This window comes from Choloepus didactylus, chromosome 17 (assembly GCF_015220235.1).
Source record: "Choloepus didactylus isolate mChoDid1 chromosome 17, mChoDid1.pri, whole genome shotgun sequence".
In the NCBI taxonomy this organism is placed as follows: Eukaryota; Metazoa; Chordata; class Mammalia; order Pilosa; family Megalonychidae; genus Choloepus; species Choloepus didactylus.
Genome location: NC_051323.1, coordinates 3405437 through 3417929, shown reverse-complemented (window position 1 = coordinate 3417929; position 12493 = coordinate 3405437).

Genomic DNA, 12493 nt, shown 5'->3' with positions numbered 1-12493 from the left:
AGAGAGAGGGCCACATCTGAGCAACAAAGAGGTACTCAGGGGGAGACTCTTAGGCACAATTATATGCAAGTTTAGCCTCTCTCATAAGGGCAAGTTCCATGATCAAGGGCTCAGCACATCAAACTGCCAGTCCCAATGTTTGTAACAACATCAATACCAGTCCAGGTGAGGAAGTCCAACACTTCTGCACCTTCACCCAGCTCCTCGGGGTTGGGGGGGGAGGCTGTAAATATATGTTTTATTATATGCCCTAATTACTTTGGGACGTGTCACTATTTTATTCTAGCCTATACTAACCTACCATGTCTCACTTCCTATTCAAAGTTCCATGTAATTGTGGTGTTTGAACAAACCGACTGTATAGAATTGTTTAGCAAATATAAATCCTGTACCAAATAGACATCTCTTCCCTTGGTCTCATATGGAAGTTGAAGTTTTAAAACACAGTCAGTTTTGACCTTTACCCTTTGGCCAGGTTTGCCCAGGTCTTAACCAGACCTGCTTCATTCATATCACTAATTGAAGTCTGGGCTCTTTTTCAGCTTTTTTTTTTTTTTTTAACAGTTGCTGTGTGCACTAATACTGACATTCGTATCTGCCGAGCCCTAGCTCTGAGTTTCAGGTGTCTCAGAGATACACACTGTTCCAGAAACCAATCAGGTTATACACTAAGGGATTGGCATCTCAAAGTTTATAGATAGGCATTAAAATTCAGGAATAGAGTTAACTACTGTGAGAGCTTACAATCTAGGGACTATTACAATAATTACGCCCACATTAGGCTATGTTCTAAGATTCAATTCTGAGTTTACACGTTGTAGTTAGTCCATACTGCTGAGACATTTATTTCTGGTGTACTTCACTCAAATACTGTGTACAGGATCCATTCACCTCATCGTGTGTCTCACAGCTTCACTCCTCATAGTTGCTCAATGTTCCACTGTATGCGTACACCACAGTACACCATTCCGTTCTTCAGCCAATGTACACTTAGATCATCTCAACCCTTTGCAAATCATGATTACTGCCTCCATGAACACCAGTTTTCAAACGTCCATTCATGTCTCTGCTCTCAGATCTTCAAATGACATACCCCATAATGAGGTTGCAGGACCTTAAGGTCCCCATATACTTAACTTTTTGTGGAACAACCACACTGACCTTCAGAAAGGCTACACCATTCTACCTGCTTATCAACAGTAGATAGGACATCCCTCTCACCATGTTTTCTCCAACACTTCTACTCCTATATATATATTTTCCTACAATTTTATAGAGTTATATTCACATACCATACATTTATCCACAGTGTACAATCAGTTGTTGCTGGTATCATCATAAAGTTGTACATTTATCACCACAATCAGCACTTGAACATATTGATTACAAGAAAAATTGTTTTTTTAGTAATAATTTAAAAAACGACAAAAAGAAAAATAACATGTCTTACAATACAATATAATAGTAAGGACAGCAAATAACACCACTACCAAGAATGCCATATTCCTCCCCTATATCCCCCTCTCATATACATTTAGCATTGGCATATTGCCTTTGTTACATTTAATGGAGGTATATTACAATGTTACTGTTGACCATAGACTCCAGTTTGCTTTGATTATGCTTTTTCCTGAATACCATCCCTTTTTCAACTCTCTACATGGTTGACATTCATTTGCTTTCCCACATGTAAAAACATTTTTATATTTGTGTAATTAGTAACAGTCATTGGCCACTCCAGTTTTTGCCAAGTTATACAGTCCCAGTCTTCATCATCTATCTTTACCTCTGGTGTCATATATTCTCCTATCCCACCTCTTTCAGCTTTACTCACAGACATCTTTGTTCAGTGTACTTACAATACTGTGCTACCATCACACAGTATTATGCTATCTATTTCTGGATCTATACAATCAATCCTAAACATTCTGTAGTCCTTCAGCATCAAATGGCTGGTCTCTGCCCTCTTTCTATCTCCTGGTCACCTGTGTTGTCAGCTTTTAACTCCCAAAGTTTGTTCATTAATGTCTGTTCATATTAGTGAGACCATACAGAATCTGTCCTTTTGTTTCTGGCTAACTTCACTCAACATAATGTCCTCAAGGTTCATCCACATTATTATATGATCCATGTCTTTGTTCTGTCTTACAGCTGCATAATATTGCATCATGTGTATATACCACAGTTTGTTTATCCACTCATCCATTGATAGACATTTGGGCTGTTTGCATGTCTTGGCGATTGTGAATAATGCTGCAATAAACATCAGCTTACAAACGTCTGTTTGTGTCTTAAGTTTCAGTTCCTCTGAGTATATACCCAGCAATGGAATAGCTGGGTCATATGGTAAATCTATATTTAGCTTCCTGAGGAACCTCCACACTGTCTTCCAGAGTGGTTGCACCATTCTACATTCCCACCAACAATGAACAAGTGTGCCTCTTTCTCCACATCCTCTCCAGCACTTGTCATTTTCTGTTTTTTGGATAATGGCCATTCTGGTAGGTGTGAGATGATATCTCATTGTGGTTTTGATTTGCACTTCCTTAACAGCCTGTGACATTGAGCATTTTTTTCATGTTTTTGAGCCATTTGTATTTCCTCTTCAGAAAAATGTCTGTCCATGTCTTTTGCCCATTTTTAAATTGGATTGTTTGTCTTTCTGTTATTGAGATGCAGGATTCCTTTATATATTTGGGATATTAAACCCTTATCTGATATGTGGTTTCCAAATATCATCTCCCATTGTGTAGGTTGCCTTTTTTCTTTTATGACAAAGTCCTTTGATGTACAAAAGTGTTTAATTTTGAGGGGATCCCATTTGTCTATTTGTTCTTTGGTTGCTCGTGCCTTGGGTGTGAGGTCTAAGAAACCACCTGCTATCACAAGATCTTTAAGATATTGCCCGACATTTTCTTCTAAGAGTTTTATGGTCTTAGTTGTAATGTTTAGGTCTTTGATCAATTTTGAGTTAATTTTTGTATAAGGTGTGAGATAGGAATCCTCTTTCATTCTTTTGGAAATGGATACCCAGTTCTCCAAACACCATTTATTGAACAGGCTGCTCTTTCCCAGTTGCTTTGGCTTCACTGCCTTATCAAAGATCAGCTGTCCATAGATGCGAGGGTCTACTTCTGAACACTCAATTCAATTCTATTGGTCAATATATCTGTCCTTATGCCAGTACCATGCTGTTTGGGCACTGTAGCTTTGTAATATGCTTCAAAGTCAGGTAGTGTGAGATCTCCCACTTAGTTCCTCTTTCTCAAGATATTTTTGGCTATTCGGGGCACCTTACCCTTCCAAATAAATTTAGTTATTGGTTTTTCTATTTCTGTAAAGTAAGTTGTTGGGATTTGAATTGGTATTGCATTGAATCTGTAAATCAGTTTAGGTAAAATTGCCATCTTAACTATATTTAGTCTTCCAATCCATGAATATGGTATGTTCTTCCATATTTTTAGGTCTTGTTCAATTTCTTTTAGCATTTTTTTATAGTTTTCTATGTGAAGATCTTTTGTGTCCTTGGTTAAGTTTATTCCTAAATATTTGATTCTTTTGGTTGCTATTGTAAATGGGTTTTTTTTCTTGATTTCCTCCTCTTGTTGCACATTACTTGTGTATAGGAACACTACAGATTTTTGCGTGTTGATCTTGTAGCCTGCTACTTTGCTGTATTCATTGACTAGTTCTAGTAGCTTTGCTGTAGATTTTTCTGGATTTCCTACATACAGAATCATGTCATCTGCAAATAGTGAAAGTTTTACTTCTTCCTCTCCAATTTGGATGCCTTTTATTTCTTGTTCTTGCCTAATTGCTGTAGCTAGAACTTCCAGCACAATGTTGAATAACAATGGTGATAGTGGGCATCCCTGTCTTGTTCCTGATCTTAGAGGGAAAGCTTTCAGTCTCTCCCCATTGAGTATGATGTTAGCTGAGAGTTTTTCATATATTGCCTTTATCATATTGAAAAAGTTCCCTTCTATTCCTATCCTTTAAAGTGTTTTCATCAGGTAAGGATGTTGAATTTCGTCAAATGCCTTTTCTGCATCCATCGAGATGATCATGTGGTTCTTCTGCTTTGATTTATTGATGTGGTGTATTACATTAATTGATCTTCTTGTGTTGAACCAGCCTTGCATACCTGGAATAAATCCCACCTGGTCGTGGTGTATAATTCTTTTAATGTGCTGCTGGATTCGATTTGCAAGTATTTTATTGAGGATTTTTGCATCTATATTCATTAAGGAAATTGGTCTACAATTTTCTTTTTTTTGCAGTATCTTTGTCTGGCTTTAGTATTAGGGTGATGTTGGCTTCATAGAAAGAGTTAGGTAGCTTTCCCTCTTCTTAAATTTTTTTGAAGAGTTTGAGCAGGATTGGTACTAATTCATTCTTGAATGCTTGGTAGAATTCATGTGAAACCATCTGGTCCTGGGCTTTTCCTTTTTGGCAGCTATTTGATGACTGACTCAATCTCTTTACTTGTGATTGGTTTGTTGAGGTCATCTATCTCTTTCTGAGTCAAAGTTGATTGTTTATGCTTGTCTAGGAAGTTGTCCATTTCGTCTAAGTTGTCTAGCTAATTAGCATATAGTTGCTCATAGTATCTTCTTATTATCTCCTTAATTTCTGCAGGGTTGGTAGTTACATTTCCTTTCCCATTTCTGATTGCATTTATTTGCATCTGCTCTCTCTCTCTTTTTTTTTTTTTTTGTTAGCCTAGACAGTAGTCCATCGATTCTATTGATTTTCTCAAAGAAACAACTTCTGGTTTTGTTGATTCTCTCTATTGTTTTCCTGTTCTCAATTGCATTTATTTCTGCTCTAATCTTTGTTATTTCTTCCCTTCTGCTTGCTTTGGGGTTAGTTTGCTGTTCTTTCTCTAATTCCTCCAAGTGAACAGTTAACTCTTCAATTTTTGCTCTGTATTCTCTTTTAATATAGGCATTTAGGGCCATAAATTTCCCTCTCAGCACCACCTTTGCTGCATCCCATAAGTTTTGATAAGTTGTGTTTTCATTGTCATTTGCCTCAAGGTATTTACTAATTTCTCTTTCAATTTCTTCCCGTACCCACTGGTTTTCTAAGAGGGTGCTGTTTAGCCTCCATATGTGTGTGAATTTTATGACCTTCTGCCTTTTATTTATTTCCAACTTCATTCCATTGTAGTCTGAGAAGGAGTTTTGTATAATATCAATATTTTTAAATTTGTTGAGACTTGCTTTGTGACCCAACATGTGGTCCATCCTAGAGAATGTTCCATGAGCACTTGAGAAAAAGTTGTATCCTGCTGTTGTTGGATGTAGTGTTCTATAAATGTCTGTGAAGTCTAGTTCATTTATCATACAATTCAACATCTCTGTTTCTTTAGTGATCCTCTATCTAGATGTTCTATCCATTGATGAGAGTGGTGTATTGAAGTCTCCAACTATTATTGCAGAGGTATCTATTTCTCCTTTCAGTGATCACAGTGTTTGTCTCATGAATTTTGGGGTATCCTGACTTGGTGCATAAATATTTATGATTGTTATGTTTTCTTGATGAATTGACCCTTGTATTAATATATAGTGTCCTTTGTCTCTTTCAATTGTTTTACTTTTGAAGTCTAATTTGTCTGATATTAATATAGCTACTCCAACTTTTTTATAGTTGTTGTTTTCATGAAACATCTTTTTCCAACCTTTCATTTTCAGTCTATTTTTGTCCTTGTGTCTAAAGTGAGTTTCTTGTAGACAGCATATAGATGGGTCCTGTTTTTTAATCCATTCTGCCAATCTGTGTCTTTTTATTGGGGAGTTTAATCCATTTACATTTAGTGTTATTACTGTAAGGGCAGTACTTTCTACTACCATTTTGTTTTTTGGAATTTATATGTCATATCTTATTTTTTCCTCTCCTTTTACCTTTCCTGATAATCTTCATTTCTGCACTCTTCTCCAACTCTTTCTCTCCTGTCTTTTCCTATCAGTTTGTAGCACTCCCTTTAGTATTTCTTGTAGTGCCGGTCTCTTATTCACAAACTCTCTCAGTGTCTGTTTGTCTGAAAATGTTTTAATCTCCTCCTCATTTTTGAAGGAAAGTTTTGCTGGATATAGAATTCTTGGTTGGCAGTTTTTCTCTTTCAGTATCTTAAATATATCATGCCACTCTCTTCTTGCCTCCATGGTTTCTGCAGAGAAATCTGTACATAGTCTTATTGACCTTCCCTTGTATGTGATGGATTGCTTTTCTCTTGCTGCTTTCAGAATCCTCTCTTTGTCTTTGACATTGGACAATCTGACCAGTAAGTGTCTTCGAGTAGGTCTATTGGGATCTATTCTATTTGGGGTAAGTTGTACTTCTTGAATCTCTAATTTTCTGTCTTTTATAAGAGTTGGGAAATTTTCAGTGAATATGTCTTCCATTATTCTTTCTGCCCCTTTTCCCCTCTCTTCTCCTTCTGGGATACCCATAATACATATATTTGTGCATTTCATGTTGTCACTCAGCTCCCTAAGTCCCTGCTAGTATTTTTCCATTTTTTTTCACCATCTGTTCTTTTGGCTGTATGAATTCATATATCTTTTCTTCCAGTTCACTGGTCCTTTCTTCTGCTTGGTCAAATCTACTGTTGTGTCACTCCACTGTGTTTTTCATATCCTCCATTGTGGCCTTCATTCTCATGGGTTCTGCCATTTGTTTTTTCAAGTTTATGAATTCTTCTTTATGGTCATCCAGTGTCTTCTTTATATCCTTTATCTCTTTTGCTATATCTTACTACAGTTCATTGAATTTATTTAGCATTAGTTGCCTCAATTCTTGTATCTCAGTTGAACTATTAGTTTGTTCCTTTGGCTGGTCCATATTTTCATGTTTCCTGGTATGGCTTGTTATCTTAAGTTGTCTAGGCATCTGATTTTCTTGATTAGTTTATTATGGAGCTTGTTTTCTATCTTTTACATAGGGGATTCTTGTTGGTTAGCTTTGTTCTCTGGCCTCTGTTATTCAGTTCTACTTATTCTTGACCTCTAACTTAGGTTCTATTTAGTTGATCAGAAGTTTTCACTTTGTTTTTTCTGTTTCTTGCCCTGCCTCTATGTTGCCTTTTTGTTAGAGGGTCTCCTCAGATATGGTCAATGCCAGTCATATTTTCCCTGTCTAGAGAGGCCCAGGTCTCATTGGGAGGGTATGGGTTTTTCCTGAGAATGAAAACCCCCTATGAGGCCTTTAGAATCAGTGCTTTTCCTCTCCTATCCAGCAGGGGGCACTTGCCATCCCACAGCTCCCCTTCCAGTGTAAGGAGGTACGGAAACTTTAGTTCTCCTGGTGACTCTGCTCATGTCAGAGTCATGGCTGACTGAAGCCAGAATCTGAATTCCAGTCCCTGGTGTCCAAGTTCCAAGAAGGAGGACTGCCAGTTGACCTGGACCTCCCTCCACTTTCCCAATCCTAGGAAATCCAGTTGTCTCTCAGAGGCAGTATTCCCTTCTTCCATCTCCTCTTTGGGACATCTCCAGCTAGATTCCTTGATCAGCCTGAGTTGCCAATTAAAGATGGGAATGGGGACCTTCTTCAGAAGTAAATCAGGAACTCAAAGACATTCTGTATCCCTCCAAGCCCAGCCTAGTCCCTCAACTTGGGCCTTCCAATAGAAAATAACCACATATGTTACTTTTAGATTAAAAAAAAGAAAAGGAAAACAGAAAAGAAAAAAAAAGGAGTCCCTTTTAAAAGTCTTTCCCCAGCCTGGAAGTTTTGTCAGTGTCAGAATAGAGCATTTAAAGATGTACTTTGGGCTATTGTCTGATAATTTCTGTCCAACATATTCACTTCCACCCCTGCTGGGGGCTATTGAAATACAAAAAATTAAGGAATCAGTGAGAAGCCAGATGGGACAAAATGTAGGGGAAAAATGGCCTTTTATGGAGCCTGAGAATGTGTGCCTGCTTTTGTGTGCACCCCCTTCTCAGAGCCCAGCCCTCCTTCTTGCCCTCAGCAGATTGCTGTTTTCTTTTTCCCACTTTCAGGGAGCCAGTAGCAAGGCAGTCTGTGAGTTCTGGGTGGGGAGGGGCACCAGAGCACAGGTCTGGGGAACTTACAATGTTTGCTGCAATCTCAGCTTTTCCTCCAGTTCCAAACTTGTGTCTGATGTGTGACTAGTTATTGGAGACCCTGAAAACCATGTTTCATACAATTCTTGGAAAATTGCCAGCTGCTCTAGGGAGCGATGAAATTCTGCAGCTCACCACTCTGCCATCTTGTCCCACCCTCCCCAACATCCCTTTTTGATAAAAACACTTCAAAAAGTAGGAATTGAAGGAAACTTCCTCAATATGATAAAAAGCATATATGAAAAACCCACAGACAGCATAGTACTCAATGGTGAGATACTGAAAGCCTTCCCTCTAAGATCAGGAACAAGGCAAGGATGCCCGCTGTCACCACTGTTATTCAACATTGTGCTGGAAGTGCTAGCCAGGGCAATCCGGCAAGACAAAGAAATAAAAGGCATCCAAATTGGAAAGGGAGAAGTAAAACTGTCATTGTTTGCAGATGATATGATCTTATATCTGGAAAACCCTCAGAAATTGATGACACAGCTATTAGAGCTAATAAACAAATTTAGCAAAGTAGCAGGATACAAAATTAATGTACAAAAGTCAGCAATGTTTTATATGCTAGAAATGAATAAATTGAAGGAACACTCAAGGAAAAGATACCATTTTCAATAGCAACTAAAAAAATCAAGTACCTAGGAATAAACTTAACCAAAGATGTAAAAGACCTATACAAAGAAAACTACATAACTCTACTAAAAGAAATAGAAGGGGACCTTGAAAGATGGAAAAATATTCCATGTTCATGGATCAGAAGGCTAAATGTCATTAAGATGTCATTTCTACCCAAACTCATCTGCAGATTCAATGCAATCCCAGTCAAAATTCCAACAACCTACTTTGCAGAATTGGAAAAGCTAGTAATCAAATTTATTTTGTAAGGGAAGATGCCTCAAATTTCTAAAGACACTCTAAAAAAGAAAAACCAAGTGGGAGGACTTACACTCCCTGACTTTGAAGTTTGTTATAAAGCCACAGTTATCAAAACATCATGGTACTGGCACAAAGATAGAGCTATTGATCAATGGAATTGAGTTTAGAATTCAGAGATAGTCCCCCAGAGCTATGGCAGACTGATTTTTGATTAGGCCCCCAAAACCATTGAACTGGGACATTACAGTCTTTTCAACAAATGGGGCTGGGAGAGTTGGATATCCATGTACAAAAGAATGAAAGAGGACCCCTAATTCATGCCCTACACAAAAATTAACTCAAAGGGGATCAAAGATCTCAATATAAAAGACAGTACCATAAAACTCCTAGAAGATAATGAAGGGAAACATCTTCAAGACCTTGCATTAGGCAGCTACTTCCTATACTTTACACCCAAAGCACAAGCAACAAAAGAAAAAATAGATAAATGGGAACTCCTCAAGCTTAGAAGTTTTTATACCTCAATGGAATTTGTCAAAAGGGTGAAGAGACAGCCAACTCAATAGGAAAATTTTTTTTGGAAACCATGTATCTGACAAAACACTGATATCTTGCATGTACAAAGAAATCCTACAACTCAATGACAGTAGTACAGACAGCCCAATGATAAAATGGGCAAAATATATGAAAAGACAGTTCTCTGAAGAGGAAACACAAATGGCCAAGAAACACATGAAAACGTGTTCAGCTTCAGTAGCTATTACAGAGATGCAAATTAAGACCACAATGAGATACCATCTCACACCAATTAGAATGGCTGCCATTAAACAAACAGGAAACTACAAATGCTGGAGAAGATGTGAAGAAATTGGAACACTTATTCATTGCTGGTGGGACTGCAAAATGGTTCAGCCATTCTGGAAGTCAGTCTGGAACTTCCTTAGAAAACTAGATATAGAGTTACCCTTCGATCCAGTGATTGCACTTCTCAGTATATACCCAGAAGATCTGAAAGCAGTGACATAGACAGATATCTGGATGCCAATGTTCATAGCAGCATTATTCACTATTGCCAAAGGATGGAAACAACCCAAATGTCCTTCAGCAGATGAGTGGATAAATAAAATGTGGTATATACACATGATTGGATACTACATGGCTGTAAGAAGGAATGATGTCATGAAACATATGACAACATGGATGAACCTTGAAGGCATAATGCTGAGCGATATAAGTCAGGCACAAAAGGAGAAATATGCTGCCACTAATGTGAACATTGAAAAATGTAAAACAAATGGATTATAATGTAGAATGTCGGGGAACTAGTGAGAGAGAGCAATTAAGGAAGGGGGAATGATAACCCAATTAGAACAGATAAGCTATTGTGGGTAAATTCAACTTTCTGGGAATGCCCAGGAATGACTATGGTCTGTTAATTTCTGATGGATATGGTAGGAACAAGTTCACAGAAATGTTGCTATATTAGGTTATTTTCTCAAGGTAGAGTAGGAACATGTTGGAAGTAAAGTATTCTTAGGTTAGTTGTCTTTTTCTTACTCCCTTATTTTGGTTTGTTTGAAATGTTTTTTTTATTGTATGTTTTAAATTTTTTTGATATAGTTGATTAAAAAAAAGAGTTAACTAAAAAACAATGAAAAAATATGCAAAGCCCCCTTGAGCATGTGGAGAATACATGGGTGTTGGGCTTTCCCAGCTCAGTGTTTGCTGATGTGCTCACAGACATAGGGGACTGGTGGTTTGATGGGTTGAGCCCTCTACCATAAGTTTTACCCTTGGGAAGACTGTTGCTGCAAAGAGAGGCTAGGCCTCCCTATGGTTGTGCCTAAGAGCCTCCTCCCAAATGCCTCTTTGTTGCTCAGATGTGGCCCTGTCTCTCTAGCTAAGCCAACTTGCCAGGTGAAATCACTGCCCTCCCCCATATGTGGGATCTGACACCCAGTGGAGTGAATCTCCCTGGCAATATGGAACATGACTCCCAGGGAGGAATCTAGAGCCAGCAACATGGGATGGAGAACATCTTCTTGACCAAAAGGGGGATGTTAAAGGAAATGAAATAAGCTTCAGTGGCAGAGAGATTCCAAAAGGAGCCCAGAGGTCACTCTTGTGGGCCCTCTTATGCACAATATAGACAATCCTTTTTAGGTTCTAATGAATTGGAATAGCTAGCAGTAAATACTTGAAACTACCAATCTACAACCCAGAACCAATGAATCTTGAAGACAATTAAAAGGAAACCTATGTGGTAATGAAAATGTCAAAAATTAATTTTGGTGATGAATGCACAGCAATATAATGGTACTGTAAACAATTGAATGTATGCTTTGTTTTGTATGACTGCATGGTACATGAATATATCTCAACAAAAATGAATTAAAAAAGAAAAAACCCCACAGTTAGTACTGTCCTTTACCCTTTGACCTGATTTGCCATAGTCCTAACCACATCAGCTTCATTCATATCTCTAGTTGTAGTCTGGATTCTTTTTCAGCTTTTTTAGCAGTTACTACATGTGCTAATACTGACATTCATGTCTGCTGAGTTCTAGCTCTGAGTTTCATGTGTCACACAGATACCGAAAGTTCCAGGGATCAATTAGGTTATCCACAAAGGGATCAGCATCTCAGGATCTGGAGATAGCCATTACAACTCAGGAATCGATGTGACAGGTGTAAGAGTTTACAATCCAGGGACCATTACAATAACCATGATAAGCTGTACTCTAAGGTTCAATTCTGAGTTTATACATTGTAGTTCATCCATATTTGTGAGGTATTATAATGCTTGCCTTTCTTTCTGACATAGTTCACTCAAAATACTGTCTGCAGGTTCCATTCACCTTGTTTTGTGTCTCACAGCTTCACTCCTTCTTGCAGTAGCTCAATATTTCATTGTATGCACACACTAGATTTCAACATTCTGTTCCTCTATCGATGTACACTTTGGCCACCTCCACCCATTGAAAATCATGTATTCTCTCCCCACAAACACCAGTGTGCAGATGTCCATTCATGCCCCTGCTCTCTGATCCTCCAAGTAAATGCCCTCTTATAAGGTTGCAGGACTTTATGGTACCCACATTCTTAGCTTCATGTGGAACCACCCCACTGTCCTCCAGAAAGGCTATATCATTCTGCCTCATAACCAACAGTAAATACATACATCCTCTCTCTACATTTGCGTCAGCAATTTTATCCCTGTTTATATTTTTCCATATAATTTTATAAAGCTATATTCACATACTATGTAATTATCCACAGTATACAATCAACAGTGCACTGTATCATCATACAGTTGTGCATTTATCACCACAGTCAGCACTTGAATATATTGATTACTATGAAAAGTCCTTTTTTTAACAAATAATAAAAAGATAATAAAAAGAAAAATACAATAACAATACAATATAATAGTAGGGTAAGACAACACCACAACTACCAAGAATCCCATATCCGTCCCTTGTCTCCCCCTCTCATACTTATTTAGCTATAGGATATTGACTT